This window comes from Larimichthys crocea, chromosome XV, assembly GCF_000972845.2.
Source record: "Larimichthys crocea isolate SSNF chromosome XV, L_crocea_2.0, whole genome shotgun sequence".
In the NCBI taxonomy this organism is placed as follows: Eukaryota; Metazoa; Chordata; class Actinopteri; family Sciaenidae; genus Larimichthys; species Larimichthys crocea.
Window position 1 is genome coordinate 8,009,801 of NC_040025.1, and position 13,847 is coordinate 8,023,647.

A 13,847-nucleotide genomic window follows, 5' to 3' on the forward strand; every position below is an offset into this window, starting at 1 on the left:
TTTTTTTAGCCTCACTAGTGGCATGGCTCCAGGGATGGAAATGTCACATTGTAGGTCAGTCTACCACTCTGGTCCAGACTGAAATATCCATTGGATGGATTGCTATTAAACTTTGTACCGGCATTCATGGTCCTCAGTGGATGAACCCTACTCAGCACCACCATGACCTTTTTGTATTTGTGGTTCTGGGTGAAACATCTTGCCATTTTTACTTTAGAAAGAATTTGTTGCTAAATTTTTCAAATGTCAAAATGAATTTGTCCATTATTTGCTAATTTGCTTCACAGGGAGTCATGGGGAGTTTTTTATGGTTGATAAAAACAAAAATATGAGCCTATATTTCAACATTTCCTTAATTTTTGTGATGTAAACTACATAAAATACAGTAGTTATTTTTAAAGTCTAGATTATTATTTAACATATATACTTAAAACAAATCTCACAACATAGCGGTTAGGCACAGCGAAGACCTGAGCACAAGCTATATTTATGTTGTTTTTCACTCTCTGCTGAACATCCTGCATCATTACAGCACACCGTTAAAACAACTAAAGAGCTAATAGAATAATGGCCAAGCATCAGTAAGAAGAAAACACTGAATTTGTAAAAATAAGAATCCCATTACATATGCATGACTGTACAAAATACACACTACAGAGAGTGAATTTTATTTAAAAAAGTCCTAAAAAATATGAGGAAAACTCATCTCTGACGCAAAATTCACAGGAAATAATCTGAAAATTCATACATAAATCCATTAGTTGTTGTTTTGTTTTGTACTTGTTATTGTTTTGCATTTAATACAATATGAAATATCCATAAAATATGTCACTTAGCCAGGGGGTGTCACTTGTTAGAAAAGACAGAAGGATAGAAAAGGGGTCTCTAAAGGAAAAGGTTTAGGAATCAGTGGACTACTGAATGAATAGCAGTCAATTCACAAATTTGACTGTTAAGCAGCAGAAACATACATTTCAATACAACAATAGACACCACCTATAAACACACACACACACAGTTAGTGCCTGAGTTGTGATTTAACACGGCGTCCCGAGCGCTGCTGCAGTGGTTATGTAACTATCAAGGCTCTTGCCACAAGCCTCCTGGTGACAGTGTGGGGGGAAAAAAAAAAAAAACGGATGAGGGAGGGCCGAGAGAGACGGACCAGAGAGCCGGAGAAGAACAGAGGAGGGGGAGACAGACATATTGTGATGGCTGCTGATGAAGGAATGAACTGCAGACATGCAGCAGTGGCTGTGAGATGGAGCTGAGAGGATGGGGGCTCTGCTTCCAGTCCACTTTTTCCTCATGTCCAGGCAGACAGAGGCGGCAGGGGAGGGAGTAAATGAGCGAGGCAATAGTCAATCTGGGAATGTTGCTCTTCAAAAACACACCAGCTTTTCCGCCTTCTTGCCGTTTAGTTGCCTGATGCTGCACTGAATACTGATGGGCTGCGTTCAAACGCACCGCCTCTACGTGCGTGTGTGAATTTATGAGGTATGCGGAGAGTGGGAGTCGGGCTTATTGAAAAGGAGAGAGCGCTATACTATGAAGATATATATATATGTCAAAATATTTTAAACAAAATCTATTATTTTCATAAATAAAATATATACATGTATGTGTACATGTAGAAATATATATGAAATAATAATCAAAAACAGCTCCAAGGCTCATCTTTAGTAACATCTGTTGGTTTTCTGAGGTAAATGTTACACATGAACCTGTTAAATCAAACGCTTTCATACTTTTTCTTGATTTTGAAAACCGTTCAGGAACTCGACGTTTCCGATGATAGAACTCTTTCCTTTGTTTGTAAATGAGAGGGAAGAGATGACGAGACGCTTACGCAGCAACATGGATTTAATTTTGTCTTTTGGAGAGATGAAACAAGGAAAAAAAATCATCAATCATCAATTTCGCAGGTATCTGGATAAACAAATTGTTGTACAAAATAATATTTGAGGATCACCAAAGTTGTTCTGTGAACAATTCATTATGAGTTGAACATGAATGTTTGTACACAATTTCATGGTAATCCGTCCAATAGTCCAATAGTAATTTTACCAAAAAACACAAACCTGATGATGGCGCTAAGAGAAAAGTCAGTAACATGCATCCTCTGGGGACCATGAATGTCTGCATACATTTTTTTTTTAGCCAACCATTAAGCCACAATGGCCATAAAATGTACGAATGGGAAGTGTCATGTTTCTTAAATACTGACCCCCAACATAACAACAAACTATGTCCCTCAAAATGCTGCTAACAAGCCGATATATTGAATATTAAAAATCCTGCATGAGACACAGTGTCAATGCAATGAACATCTCATTAATACAGTTAAATATGATCATCATAACTGAGAGGATACAAGCAACAACACAACAGTCTATCCTGAGATACGTCAACCGAATGCCCAGACTATAATCACCTTACATCCCTATTTATATCCACCTCTAATACCTAGAGGCCATTTAGGTGGAGTAACAGACTGAGTCCACTGTGTGTCCAGTGGCAGAGCTGGTGACTGAGACCCAAAGCAAGCACTAGTTTGTTAAAACTAAAACAACTTTTATTTGCATCCAGTATCATACTTTGATCTGGCACGTACCTGTAGTGTTTATTTGAAGCAGTCTTGATAACAGATACTGCCAATTTGGCTGAGATAGTGAGTGATGGATGTGTCTAATTACGAGCCAAACAAGTTGGCAGCGGTTGAAATAAAGAAGGAAGGAAAATAGATTAGGTCTGGTGTAAATGTTTGTACGCAAGAACTGGCTAACCACCCTGAATAAGCAAGCCACCGAGCCTGAGCGACCTCCCCAGCTGGCACGAGGAGGGAGCAGTGATGGACTCTAAATCTGACTTTAGGAAATTAGAATATCGCTATCCTACTTTTCAAGTTTTTATAGGCCGTGCAACAAAGTGTGAGTGCCGATAACTCGAGAAAGAACTGAGATGTTTCTTTAAACATACTAGTGTGCTGCAGTAACAACTGTGGATTTTAACACATGCATTCTACCTTCTCTTCCTCAATGGAGCTTATTTTATTACACATGCAGTGTTTTATCACCTCGAAGACTCTTCATTCATGACTCCCCCTAAAAATAATCACAACTAGATAAAGATTTGTTCTGAATCAAGATTTTACTTGCAGCAAAACACCTAAAAAAACAAGTGATTCATTCATTCAGACATTTAGGTCTATGAATATGCGATATCTTTTTGACATTATGTTTATATTATGAAAATGTCAAATCAAATTAATTAATATAGTCCTTAATTAAATATTTGAAAATGATTGAAAACTATAATCCCCTAATCTGATGAGCATTTTGTGGCTCAGTAGTTATCTAAAAAAAAAAAAAACATGATGCATTTGTATTTGTGGAAAAGGATGATGTAGTTTAGCAGTCCAAAGAGCAGAAACCGGACTAACAAACTAACAGGTGTCATATTTCTGCTGATAATATTATTTTCTTTGCAGCTGCATTTCTTTGTGGGGTCTCAAATTCCTGCTGGACCTTTGAGCATTCTTTGTTTACCTACAGTATGAACACTCTGGCTCTATTCTTCAGACTTAACTTCCTCTCCCAGTTCAAACTGCAGACTATCCCTGGAGAACCCTTTAACTGAACTGGGCCATCATGTTCTGATGAGCCTTCTTGCACACACAAAACAACAGTCTGCGCTCATCAAACAGCTGCTTAACCTCCCTGCTGCTGCTGCAGCAAGGCTCTGACATAACGGCCACAAAACAAAGAGATCAAATAAGGAAATCAATAATCACTCCTGAGTTGTCATTCTTCCCAGTGAGACAGCCAGAGGCACTGTTATTGAGGCAAAGAAAGGGAATTTTCCGATAATCTCCACTGAGAATAAGTAAATTATTAAGAGAGTCGAAATGCCATTGCTACCTAAAGAGACTACAGATCGACTGTAGCTCGAGAGCTGAAATGCAAACCTACGATTGTGTTGTAATCCTATACGTTAATCATGCAGCACTTGTGCACAGAGTAGCCCACATAAAGAACAATTCAATAAAAAAAAAGTCTCAAATAAGAAGCTAGAATGACCTCCAGTTAGCCTGCTGAAAGACTGGAGCACCCTCATGAAATATTAAGAGCACTGACAAAGGGCTATTAATTACCTCAAACGGTGTGCTTAGCATTCTGAATTATATAAAAGGTCCTTAAAAACCCTGTCATGGTGCTTATAGATCACCTGTGAAACTGCAGACTAGACGAGGATCATGATTTTGGAGAACATACAGGTAAAACTCACCTTCTCCACCAATGGGAGGTCAGGTTTCCATAAACCTTAGAGAGAGCTGTTGGTCCCCTGCAGGAGATCACCTGTACAAAAGATAAACACGAGAAGTTGGAGGGGGTCAGTCCTTTGAGAATCGAGTAACAGTAAGTTTAAATTCTGCTAAATTCCTTTTAATGGGAATATAAATGTAAATCAGACCAACATGTCTAAAAACACCAATTATGCTTAAAGAGGCAAAGATATTTAGATAATATTCATTTTGAAGCAACACAAGCAAAAAGATATTATTATACTCTGACTGTGGGAAGTAGAAGATTTAATAACCTCAGCCTGTTTCTTTATAGTTTTACACTAACACACCAGCTGTTGTATATAATTAATGTGGGCAGAATCATAAACCAACGTTTAAGTAAATGAAGGTAATCATGCACTGTACTGTCTTAACGGAGTGACTCCGGTGATGATTTATTAATAATATGATGCATCCGACGACATACTGCACTGACATCAGATGAGCAAATAATAATAATGTATATATTCAGCGTTCATTTTTAAGTGTAACCTTTCCGCTGTCACTAACACATAGCACATTTATGCAGCCCACACAGAGAACAAAACATCCGCATTACAAAACCTTAAACAGTTTATTAGATGGAGCTAATAATATGAAGACAATACTGCAGACGCTGGATTTCACCAAAACTACAGATAAGACACCTCAGAAGTCACAACCAATTAACTCGTATATATATTTAGGTTTAAAGCTATATATAATCGGTGTGAGAATGCAATTATCACTTTATGCCTCGAAACATCACATCACAAACTTTCTACTAGCTGGATTTGCCGTATGAAATTAAATCCCAACGCCTTGTAACGTGAGCTGCCGTGTTTAAAACCACCCTGCAACTCTCCTGATAGCACAACTCTTTCATGGCATGTTTATCAGCGTATAATCTTCAACTTGGAGGCCCGGTTCATCTTCACAGGAACCAATCGCCACACTGAGACCGTCTTCCAATTCAACCTGCGGTACCTGGAATAAGTTAAGCAGAAACCAACCTTACATGCAATGTCTATGAGCTCTTTGCAATCTCCCCTCCAGCCACTCCTGAACAACCTTGAGTCTCAGACATATGAAGTGTTTGTGCAAGTGTATGTACTTGCACTGGGCTCATCCAGTAGATCCATCACTAGTACTGTTTGAGAATGTCTGAAGCACAAAGGGAGAGAAGACTACACTCTATGCAATAAATCATCATCAAATTAATCAGTAATAAAAACAATTGCCAACTCTAGCTTTATAGTTATGCTCATATCACCGTACAGCCATCTTCTCTTCTCTCTCTCTTGAATACCTAAACATTAAGTGAACAGTGTTGATGAGGTTATAATGACTTCAATTTAGCCTAATCTGTCTGATTAATGTGACGAATGTGACAGACGCGAGTTTGGCTGCATGTTCTCTTTTCTGCATTTGTGGAATCAGCCTGTTTTTTAATACAAAGTGTCTGTTGGATGTGAATCTTTCTCTCTGTGCAGGGTGTACCCCACCTCTCGCCCAGTATGTGTGTGTGTGTGTGCTGAGATATGTTCCTGCATCTCGTCAACAGGAGAAGCAGTTCATATAAACGATGGACTGAATTTTCAGGGAAAAACTCAACTCAACTTGAGATGTGGGGGAATCATGGGAAGCCTGACAACGGCCACCTCCAACAGATTCTGGCATAAATGTTACATTAAAATGCTGAGTCATGGTCAGTTCATGCCAGTGGTGTTTTTCATCGAACTGTTCAAAATTCTGAAGGATACAGAGATCAGCAGCCTTCTATTAAAGGAGTCCCAGCACGATTTGCCATTTATTGAAAAAAGAAAACAATGAATTGATTGGAAAATTAATCATTTTGAAGCAAAAGTGCAAAAAAATTATCTGTGCCAAGTGTTCAAACAATTGAAATATCTTTACTAAATAACACATTTCTGATATTTTACAGACCAAATGATTAACCGGTTAAATAATTGTGAGTTGCAGCTCAAGTTTATGATCAGGAATTTCAGCCTCTAACAAACGCACCTACCATGATGAGCTGCTGCTTCACCAGTCAAGAAAGCAACATTATATCATCTGTCTCCCCGTCTGCCACTCAACCTCTCAACATGTCCATGAGGAACACACCCTCTAGTGTTCGAAAGAATGACCTGAAGCTGCTGCATTCACGGGTACGTTCAACCCGCCACCAAACAATCAGGCAACAAAAACCCATTCATATTGACGTTTAACTATTCACACGGGTATCGATCCGAACTCCGGTTCATGAATCATGCCCATCGATTGGCACACCGGGACTCCATTTTGAATACATACTAAATCAGTGCTCTGCCTCATGGTGATGATTCAGAGGAGGAAAACGCTGACATGTTGCGGTGACACAGCATTGAAAGTGACAACCTCATTTGTACCGTTCTACATAAGGGAGCACACTTGTTTGAGTAGGAAATTGGAGAAGCATCTACTGATATGTATCTTCCGTAGATGAAGTCTTTATTACTGTTCAAATCAGCTATCAGATATCCCATTTAGTGGATTGATTATACGGTAAATGTTTCATTAAATAAAAAGCGTCTTACGTCTGTTTATCTCCCTGGTGTTTTGCGTGAAAAATGCATGGAAACGGATTGAAAAGCAAAATGAGGTTCTTCTCGTTGGTGGCGAAAGGCACTGTGGATGCTTCTGATAATCTCCAATGTCATAAATCTTCCACCAAGGATAGAGTCTTCCCCTGTGTGTGTTCTCCTCCGCACTGAGAGAAATGAGACACTCCAGCTGCCCTTCAGACTCTCTGTTCTTACATTGCCTCTTTTTTTTCACACCTTGTCAGACACCACTATCTCCTCCTTTAACACAGCAACAGCAGCCTTTAACCCTTTCATCAACAAACACATTAAAGCGGATATAAACCCCCCCACACCCAAAAAAATAAAATAACCCCTGTTATTTCACAGGTCGTCCTCTCTTCCTCATGCATGATGTCTCACGGCCGTCGACAAACACAGAAGACTGACAATGTAACGGGACAACAATAAAGGTCACGGACATGAGCATGCGAGATATATCAAAAGAGACAAGAATCAGAGATAACCGAATCCCATTTCGCACGACTTGGATGCAGGCTTACATCTGAAAAGTCATTCGCACGTATCAGTATTCCGCACCAGCCGCTCTATTACTCCTCGTGTTGTCTTCCTGCATTGTGAGGAACCATGAAAACAAAGTATGTGTGGGAGGGAAATCTCATCTGCAGCAAAATTACTGTTATGCGTTGAGTAAAACTGATTATGGATTTCAGAAAGAAACCATTACCTGTCAGACGTCCTGCACAATATTTTAGATAAAAAACAAACAAATGCTCCTGTTTAAAATCCCACGCTCCTGTTAATCCTTGGTCACTTAATATGGACATGACCAGAAAGAAACCAAACCGAAGAGGAGTCGGATTAAAAGCTACCTAAAACCATTAAGCAAAACTATTATTTTTACTTCCTGGGTTAAGCTTGTGGCTTCATCACTGCTCCTCCTGCTGTCTAGTGTTCTCCTTGCAGATTGCTTGCAGGTGGAGACTGGCGGAGCCATCTAATCTCTTGTCTGGCACATGGGTAGGCTATTTATTCAGACTCTGTCTCTATTCGCATCATCATCGCCTGGTTTTCCACTTTGTTTTGCCACATGCGTATCCAACACTGCAACCACAGCTGACTTACAGATAAAATGTTGTTTAAATGACTTTAAATCCTGTGTGGTTCCATCTTTATCCAGCTCACTGAGCTATACACAACCACTACGTTCCCTATGACAGATAACATTCATGTCACAACTACTGTTTGTTTTTTATTAACGGTTAAAGATAACCGTAGATCAGGCCAAGTGGCTGCATGAGTGCAAATTGTAATTAAATTCCTGAGCATGAAGAGGCTGCGACGAAATCCAAAACAGAACAAGTCAAGCATGGAGACACAAAATGAGCAGTACCACACACACACACACACACACACACACACACACACACACACACCATAAGCACTGCACAAAGTTAGAGATACTTGTGGCTTTAGAAAATAAATACACAGCATCAAAAGGGAAAGGAAGAAGAATTTGCGACTTAATTAATAGCTGAAGCCTCCCAAGGACGCAGACAAGCACAGACTTAAAATCCTGTTTAACAAGAGAAGCTGCTACTACTGCTGTGTGGATCATTTGCCTGTATCAAATTGGCAAAACATCGATTTAAATCAGGAACTGTCTGATAGAAAAATAAGTAAACAAGATTATAAAAAATGTCCTGACATTTAATGCCAACTTTCAGTACTTGGAAGGTTTTGATATTTGGTGCTACGGACATATTTCAGTATTGATGTTGGACACTTATCTTTACTTTCTAGGCCCAAATTTAGGCCTGTGACTCGACCAGTAGCTCCGAACCTGTGGTAAATCTGGAATCTGAAATCTGAAGGAACACTGGATGATTAAAGGGATACAAGAGTTTATTTTTATATGACTGTCTTTAATTTGGTAGCCGTTTCCCGCAAGCAAATCCTTCAAATGTGAAACTACATATTGCTTCATTTTACGGACAGATGGATGGATAGATGGATAGACAGATAGATAGATAGATAGATAGATAGATAGATAGATAGATAGATAGATAGATAGATAGATAGATAGATAGAAATCAGCTCAGATCCCACAGAACTTGGGAAAAAGTGAAGTTTTGATCAAATATTCTGCCTGGAGGAATTCCCGGTGATGCACTTTTAACTCGTCTCCCCTGTGAAGAGTGATGGAGCCTGCTAATAAATAGGAAGCACTCTTTTAACTCCCTTCTTTCCGCAATACAATTGGATTACCCCCTCCCTCTCTGCCTCCCCTGCCTCCCTTCCCTGACAGTATCATCATCTCCTCTCTGCAGCCTCGTGTCAGGCTCTCCTGGGGGGCACCTTGACTGCTGACAAACATGCACTCCAGCAAACAGTGGATTCAGCACCGCGGACAGCTCCACACACACACACACACACACGCACAAAAAAAAAAAAACAGCTGAGGCGGACCCCGACCTGTCTGTCATCTGCTACGTCATCATGAGGATGGAGGGGGGGTGTAAAAAAAAAAAAAAAAAGCTGCAGGGTTATGATAGGAAAACACACAGAGCAGCCCTTTAATCAACCATGCATTTTCTGTGGATAGCATGGCTGGATGTGAATACAAGATGGCACGGTACAGCACGAGATAACAAGCTCTATAAAAGGCTGGAGGCATGACTTTTCTTTTTTTTTTTTTTTTTTTTTTTAAGTCAGCTGTAAACCCGGATGCATTTCAGCTCGGGGAGCAGATTTGATGAATGATTAAAAAGACCACATGCACCCTTAATCCCATGTAGAAAAACAGGATGCTCCTCCTCTGTGGTGGTGCTCGTTGGTTTGTCAGAGAGAAAAACAATGACGCTAGAGATGGCTCCTCGCTGTGCTCTGACAACCAATTACATAACGTCAGAGCGGAGTGCTCTCATTAACATTCGCGTCCATTTCACCGAGAAATCCTCATTAAAGAACAACAACAAACACATTCCTGCCTCTTTATCCGTGGATCCGTACGGATTAAACCTCACCATATAGATAAAGCAGTCATGATTAAGACATGTTACCTCGACGTACTTCCACATTCCTAGTCTTGTTTACCCATTTGGTGCATGGAAAGGAACATAAAATGGCTTTTCCCAGCCTTGACCACCATCTCTATCTACTATAGTGTAACATGGCAACATGTCATTGATGTTACACTGACATATTCTCTGCTGATGCTTCTGTAGGTCATATATATATAAGCAGACAAACGTTGCATTTCTGATACAATTTGGACACTGAGGTCAAATTTGCTCATTCTGGCTGATTCGAAGGGCAACATAGACACAGCTGCACGGTGAAAACAGCACCCTGCAACACCCTATGATGTCAAATGAAGTGAAAACAATTATGTTGACTGTGCAAAAAACAAACAAACTGAACGACTCAAGAATGCGAGCAATAGTAATCCAAGATGATGCAAGATGGTCCACTTCACCCTTGGCGTATATGCAAAACAACGGTGCACAAACCACACAAAATGACGCATGCATATTTCGAAATTTGCTCTATTTCTAATGAATCTGTATTACATGGTCGTGTTCGCAGCACAGAGGGGATGAGGCATGATCCAAACGATGGGAAAAAAGATGCGAGATTCCTTTATCCCTGCGTCGCCCTTTGCTTAAAAAAAAAGAGAGAGAGAGAGAGAAGAGGATGCTCAGCTTCTCTTCCCAGTGCAGCAATGTGGCCTGAACACGGAGCAGACTTACCAGAGATGCTGCCTGCTGCTGGAGGTGCACTACTACCCAACAGCCTATGCTGCAATTCAGTCAGTATTTCCCCTTGCAGTGACAGAAGGTGACCCTGCGTTCTCTGCAAGACTCTGCATCCACTAGATCACGATGCACGCAGCAAGGGGGAGCTCCACAGCACAGGCGCGCGTCGGGGGGATGGCCCAGCGATTTCCTTTCAATGGACGACAGAAATAAACTGCGGGGAAAAAACGAGCGAGCCAATGCAACTTGGAAAGAGGACTTTTTCAAATTCCCCTCCCAACATTTGCCACATGAGCTTTAGAGGAGCTTTGCCAGATGTGTCCGCATCTCCCGGTTGGAGTGGGTTGTTTTTATTTGTAAGGTTTTTAAAGGTTTTAAAAGTTTGGTGTGGGGCATATTTTAGACTGTGGAAAACATTTTTTTTTATTATATGATAGATAATTTTTTTTAAATAATAAGGTAGCTTGTGTTTATAATTTATAATGGGGAGAGCCCCCAAAATGTGACTTCCAATTTCCAACCAATAGGAGGAGCGGATGGTGAGAGGAGGCGTCGCCGTTTCCCTTCTTGTCAATCACGCCCACATTGGACTACACTGCAGGGGAGGGAGATGGAGTGTTTTTGTCCTTTGGCTGCCTAACAGGCCTACTGACTCTCCATCCACTGCTTCAAATACATAAGGAAGGTCTGCTCACCTGCTGGTTTATGTAGTCCTTATATTTTACACCAAAGACTGTCCGGCTCTCTGCATTACACTCAGTATGCCAGATGCATTGTAAACAGAGGAGTGACCAAGCAACCCATAGGTGAAAGATCATATTGGACACGTGTTATGAAGCATGTGGTGAGGCCAAAGGAGAGTGCAAGTACTTAATCCTAAGTGCAATCATTGCATCACAAGTACATGAGATCCATTTAATTTTTTCTTTTTGTTTACTCAAGACTTTCCTGATTGTTATTTGTAAAGACATTACAACATTGAGGTTTGAGGTCTGAGGTTTTGAGCGCATGTCTAACTACCACATGCTTACAGTGCAGGCTCTTTTCTTTACTCTTCCCTTTTTAGTGCACTTTGTATCAACGGGCAAACCATGAGCTACAACACGATGTGCCTTCACTCTTTATGGATTTGAAATTTCATCTGCATCTGACATTAGGTAACATCTCTGTTAAATGGGAAAGAATGCAGCAAAAAAGAAAAAAAATGTTTTTTTGCAGCCTCTGGTTCTTTCAACTCTCAGTGGAGCAAAGCGCCCTGCCAAAGCCACTCAACATCTAACATAACAGGGTGAAGAGAGGAGGTGGAGATGAGACTGGTGAAGGAGAAAATGCCTTCAAGCCGATCAACTGGATGCTGGCTTTGGTCTGATAATAACTTATGTCAATAACTTTATGCCTCCATCAATACAGATGTTCATTTGATCCCTGCAGTCACACACCACTGCAGAGCTGTGTGCATGTGCATGACCGTTTTCTCTTCTTACATGCATAAATGCTCATGGACTTGACCTCTAAACTACACACAAACATTATGTGCTTACACACAAATGATTTAATTCAAATTTATATGCAACTCTGAACAATAACATCCCCTTCAACATCCACAAGCGGAGACTGACATCTTAGAAGGCTTTTTCTCTCGCCTCCCTTCCTTTCTGCTTTGATTAAACAGTGCATCTTCACTGCCTCCATCTCTCTGCTGTGGTTAAACTTTGTCTCCCTGGAAGTGATTATACTGACAGATTTTCTGTGCTAATCAAATTCTCTTTGAATGTTAGAAAAGCTAAAGCTTTCTCAGGAAGGAGCCTAAGGCTGCAGTCGTTTCAAGATCCACAGTGTTTGGTCGATGGTCTTTTTTGGTCTAACCTTAGCTGACAGATTATGCCAATTTTTTTTTTTATTAAAGCACACCAACTTCACATAGAAGCTCATTGTAACTGAACATCCAACATTTACATGGTCATGGGGAATACAAATTCTACCTCGAACAATGCTCTCTTCCTGTTAACTCGAAGGTGTTTAGTGACATCTAGTGTCAACAGACAGAGAGTGCGAAAACTATAACTATAACTGAACCTGCTGAGAACTGAAATATGCACGCTGAGGACGGCTGTGCTTACAATTATTTATCAAGATCATGACTTAATTATTTAATTAACTCAAGAAATATCTAGAGGCATTAGGAAAAAGACAGAAGGTTATTTTTCTTGTTACTTACCTAGATCAGAGAGCACCATGCCGACATGGATAGATAATGTTTTGATAACTGTAGTGACTCTTTAAGATGACTACGCCAAATGAACGAGTATCCAGGGTTTAATTTGTGCTGAATCATGCCAGAAGGGATGCAGGACCTCCCAGACTGGAAACAGCACCGTCATTGTTACTATCAAAATATGTAAATATAAATTTTTGCAGTATTTAATCTGCTAAGCAAGTGTGTGTTCATGCTGTGAAATGGTGAGATGAGTTTAAGGGTGTGTGCGGCGCTGAAATATACTGAAAATGATAGACAGACTGACAGACAGAACATGTACATGGTCTCTGGTTTTAAAATAGAACTTTTGGCCCCAAACACTACCCATTATTGATCATTGCATTAGTCTGTTCTTCAATCAAAGTCTAATTGCATTGTATCTTTCTGTTAGAGATAACAGATAACTAAACCAACAAATTCTGCTAGCTCCCTCTCTGCCAGCACATTTTTTAAAAATGCAGTAGAGGACAGTCACAATAGGTGCCTGGCCTCATGGCTAGTGACAGACTGAGTGGCGTTCAGTGTAGCAGGAATGCAGCTGGGGAGGGAGAGGTTGGTTAGAAACAAAAGCTGCCATCATACATCATCCACCACCAAAATCAATAGCCAAGTTTCAACCAGTAAAGGGAGGTAGCTATGCATATTTATAGCACAATATACAGAACTGTCAAGGTTTGGACCAAATATATATATATTTATATCCATATACATTGTTTTCATCTGCAGAAAATGGTTTAAAAGGGTTTAATTACAGCTTAAGGAGAAGACTAGCCCGGCTGCAACTTCACAGGTCAATGACATTTTATGTGATAAATGATCTTGTTATTATGAGAAATCTACCATTTGAGTCTTTAACATCATTAAAAAAAATAAAATAAGTGCAAACACAGCCATTCTCATTTCTGTACTTATGTGACCTTATG

General features: G+C 40.1%; 1 protein-coding gene across 2 annotated transcripts in view; it reads right to left on the reverse strand.

The window, feature by feature from the left end:
• Positions 1–10,912, reverse strand: part of pacsin1a (protein kinase C and casein kinase substrate in neurons 1a) — a 32,705-nt gene extending 21,793 nt beyond the window's left edge. The window contains exons 1-2 of one of the 2 annotated variants that reach the window (XM_010748095.3): positions 10,662–10,912; positions 4,288–4,358 (exon numbers count right to left, since the gene is read on the reverse strand). The gene's annotated coding sequence lies outside the window, so the exon portion shown is untranslated. Of the gene's footprint in view, positions 1–4,287; positions 4,359–10,481; positions 10,592–10,661 lie in introns of those variants that run through there. The other variant, XM_019259952.2, reaches the window with a different exon arrangement.
• Between the last annotated feature and the right edge of the window lie 2,935 nt (positions 10,913–13,847).